At 39.3% G+C, this 4,678-nt stretch overlaps 1 non-coding gene across 1 annotated transcript; it reads left to right on the forward strand.

The window, feature by feature from the left end:
* Positions 1–2,637: 2,637 nt before the first annotated feature.
* Positions 2,638–2,744, forward strand: LOC120103211 (U6 spliceosomal RNA). The gene has a single exon (XR_005505304.1). It is a non-coding gene; the product is annotated as a U6 spliceosomal RNA (small nuclear RNA).
* Positions 2,745–4,678: the final 1,934 nt, after the last annotated feature.

Raw genomic sequence — 4,678 nt, forward strand, 5'->3', positions numbered from 1 at the left:
CCCAGGAAATGAACTCAAAGAGGACACGAACAAAATGACTTGTGAGTCAGAAAATAATAGCAGATGGCTGAAAGAAATGAGGACAGCAACATAGGATATGAAAGTTAAGTTCAATAGGAGGTTAGAAACAACAAACATAAGACCCTGAAAGGAAAATGCAGTAGGAAGAATAATAATAATGCATACAGAAGCACTGGGAGACAAATTATCAGACGTGAAGAAAAGTTAGAGGAGCTGGATGCCTCAGTCAAAGAAAATGAAGAATTAAAATGATGTTAGGTTAAGGCACAATATTACTTATTGCTTGAAGGGTGAGGTGAAAAGAGAAATTCCTTTGGAAAACTGTCTAGATTTTTGTCAAAAAAGGAAAAATGAGAAGGAAGATAGAAATAGAACTACAGTATACACTGCATTCTTTAGCTATTTGTTAACAGATAGTTTCTAAATTGATGTCAATAATTCATTATGTACACCCATCCACATTTGCATATACTGGGGAAAAGAGACTCCAGAATTACCCAAGTCTCTTTAGAGAAAATAGCTAAGAAATCAACACTTTTTATGATTATAATGAGTTCTAAGATTCTCAGGAGAATCCTCACATTCAAAAACGATTGTGATGATTATGGCAAGTTAAAATGGATTCCAGCTAAGCATGAGAGAGAGAGAGAGAGATCAGAAACAGAAGCACAGACCAGGGTGTCTATCCTTAAATTACAGGGTTCTGAGCCCACGGATACATGTGAGAGGGCAGAGCTTCATGTTTTTCATTGTGGTGACTTTTATTCTTTCCTACATAAGGCTGGCACACAAAAAAATTACTTCCACAGTTTACTGATTCTGCATATGTGAATACATTAAACATAATAGTCATTAATAATGCATCTAAGATTAGTCAAGGAAAGAAATTAAACCTTTCCTCAGATGTATTTAGTTTTCTATTGGTAATTTTGTTTATTTACATTTCAAATGTTATCCCCCTTCCAAGTTTTATCTCCATAAGCCCCCTATACATTTCTCCCTTGCCCCTCCCCATATGGTCCTTCACCTCCCATCCACCCACTCTTAACTCAATGGCCTATTGTTCTTCTATCCTGGATCATCAAACTTCCTAAGGACCAAGGGGCTCCTTTGCATGTGATACCACATAAGGCAATCCTCTGCTACACATCCAGCTGGAACCAAGGGTACCCCCTCTGTAGTCTCTGATTGGTGGTTTAAGCCCTGAAAGATTTGGGGGGGTCTGTTTGTCTGATACTACTGTTATGCCTTTGAGCTTGCAAACTCCAACAGCTCTAGGTCCTTGTCCTAACTTCACCACTGTGGTCACAATGCTTGGTCCAATATTTGGCTGTGTATATCTGCAGCAGTATTTTTCCGGTTCTGGCAGAGCCTCTCAGGGGATAGCTATATTGGGCTCCTGTCATTCAGCACAGGAAAATACATTCAAACAGATAGCCACATTGAAAGATGACCCAAATAAATATAAAGATGTAAGGAAAAACACAAACAGGAGAAGCCTATGAAGAAACTGCCCAAGGCCTGAAAGTGAAATGGAAGCAATAAAGAAATGTAACTGCAGCAATGCTAGAAATGGAAAACCTAGGAAAGAGAACAAAAGCTACGGAAGTAAGCATCACCACGAGAATTCAGGAATTGGAAAAGCTCCAATTACCAAACATACAATCCATAAACCACATGAAGCTAAAGAAGAAAGAAACACAAAGTATGATTGCTTCAGTCCTCCATAAAAGGGGCAAAATATTCATAAGAGAGAGTACGGAGACAAGAAGGAATGATCATTTACAGACTGTCCCACCTGGGGATCCAGCCCATATATATAATGCCAAAAAAAAAAAAAACTAGACATTATTGATGAAGCCAAGAAGTGCATGCTGACAGCAGACTGATACAGCTGTCTCCTGAGAGGTTCAGCCAGAACGTGAGAAATACAAAGGCAAATGCTAGCAGCAAACCACTGTACTGAGAAGAGGGTCCCAATTGGAGGAATTAGAGAAAGAATTGAAGGAGTTGAAGGAGCTTGCAGCCCCATAAGAACAACAACACTAAGCAACCAGAGGTCCCAGGGACTAAACCATTATCCAAAGTCTACACACAGACAGACCCATGGCTCCAGCTGCATAAGTAGCAGAGAATGGCATTGTTGGGCACCAATGAGAGGAAAAGACCTTGATCCTGCTAAGGCTGGACCACCTACCCCAAACATGCTATACAGGAATATCCAGGTGTAGACGTAGGAAGGTGGGGTTGTTGGGGAGGGGGAACACCCATAACAGAAGGGAGGGGAATGGGATAAAGGGACTATGGAAGGGAAACTGGGAAAGGGAGTAACATTTTAAATGTAAATAAAAATATACATTAAATAAAAAAAAAGAAGTAGACATCCAATTTCAAGGAGTTGGGACTTTTCCAAAAATTAAAAAAAAAAACAGTGAAATGAATAAAACGTATAGGATCTGAAGGTCTGGGGAGAAAATTGAGGCCATACATGGTTGATATAGCCATTTATTTACGGGAAAGAGATCTCTTACAGGAGTGAAAGTTAAAAAACTATAACCCCTGAGTTTCATAGTCTGGCCATGAAACCAGTCAAGCTCCTAACAAAAAGTTAAATTAGTGCTCGCTCCAGTAGCACATATCCTAAAATTGGAAGTATACAAAGAAAATTAACATGGCCTCTGCACAAGGATAACATGCAAATTCATGAAGCAGTAAATATTTGGAAGGCCTTAAAGAGAAAACACAGAAATCCCTTACAGAATTACAGGAAAACAGCCAAACATGTAAAGGAATGGAACAAAAACATACAGGATCTAAAATTGGAAATAGAAACAATAAATAAATCACAAAGGGAGACAACCCTGGAGATAGAAATCCTAGGAAACAGATCAGGAGTCAGAAACACAAGCATCAGCAACAGAATATAGGAAAGGGAAGAAATAATCTCAGAGGCAGAATATACCATAGAAAACATTAGCACAACTGTCACAGAAATTGTAAAATGTAAAAAGCTCCTATCAGAAAATATTTGGAAAATCCAGAACACAAGAAGATCAAACATAAGGATAATAGGTATAGAAGAGAGCGAAGAGTCCCAACTAAAGGATCAGTAACTACCTTCAATAAAATTATAGAAGGAAACTTCCCTAACATAAAGAAAGAGATGCCCACAAACATACAACAACCCTACAGAACTCTGAATACATTGGACGAGAAAATATATTCCTCCTATCATACAATTGTCAAAATACTAAATGTACAAAACAAAGAAAAATATTAAAAAAACAGTAAGGGAAAACAGTTCATTAACATATAAGGGCAGACCTATCAGAATTACACCAGATATTGACAAGAGACTATGAAAGTCAGAAGACCGTGAGCAGATAGCAAAAAGTCAAGTCATGAAGGGAACACAAATGCCAGCCCAGGGTACTATATGCAGCAAAGCTCTCAATTAACATAGATGGAGAAGCCAAGATATTCTATGACAAAATCCAAATTTACACATTAGCTTTCCACAAATCCAGTCCTAGACAAAGGAAAAAATTGAAGTCTCCAACACAAGGAGGGAAAGGATACTGTCAAAAAAGCAAGGAAGTAATGTTTTTTTTTGTTGTTGTTGCTTTTTTAAATGTTTTAGCAGATATATTTTTTCACTTACATTTCAAATGTTATTCCCTTTCCTAGTTGCCTGTCAATAAGACCCTATCCTCTCACCCTCCCTAATATGGGTGTTCCCCCATGTATCACTCTTACCTCCTCCCTCACCTTGCCTGGCAATGGGGGTCCAACCTTGGCAGGACAAAGGGCTTCCCCTTCCACTGGTGACTCAACAAGGCTATTCTCTGCCACATATGCAGTTGGAGGCCTGGGTCAGTCCATGTATAGTCTTCTGGTAGTGGTTTAGTCCCTGGAAGCTCAGGTTGGTTGGCATTGCTGTTCTTAGATGGATCGATCAGTCGTTAAAGCCTAGGCTCACAACCAAAAACATAAAGAGCTGAAAGCGTTGAAAGTAATCTTCTTGTTCCCGACCCAAATGAAAAGAGACACACAAATATAATTGTACGACTAACAACAAAAATAACAGGAAAAAACAATCATTATTCCTTAATACCTCTTAACATCATTAATTGGGGACTCAATTCCCCAATAAAAAGAAAGACTAACAGACTAGATACATAAAGAGGACCCAGCATTTTGCTGTGTACAGGAAACACACCTCCCTCAGTGACAAAAACACAGTATCTCACAATAAAAGCCTGGAAAACAAGTTTCTAAGCAAATGGTCCAAAGAATCAAGCTACAGTAGCCATTATATCATCAGGACCCTGATTTAGCTGTCTCCTGAGAGTTTCTGCCAGAACATGACAAATACAGAGGCATATGCTAGTAGCCAACCTTAGGATTGAAAACAGGGTCCCCACTGGAGGAGTTACAGAAAGGACTTAAGGAGCTGAAGGGGTTTGCAAGCTCATAAGAAAAACAATACCAACCAACCAGTTTTCCCAAGGACTAAACCACTATCCAAAGTCTACCATGGACACAAGCATGGCTCCAGCTGCATATGTGCCAGAGGATGTCCTTGTTGGGAACCAAACAGAGAAGCCCTTGGTCGGGCCAAAGTTGAACCCCCCAATGTAGATGAATCTCAGGGCAG

The sequence above is a fragment of the Rattus norvegicus genome, chromosome 5 (assembly GCF_036323735.1).
Source record: "Rattus norvegicus strain BN/NHsdMcwi chromosome 5, GRCr8, whole genome shotgun sequence".
NCBI lineage: Eukaryota > Metazoa > Chordata > Mammalia > Rodentia > Muridae > Rattus > Rattus norvegicus.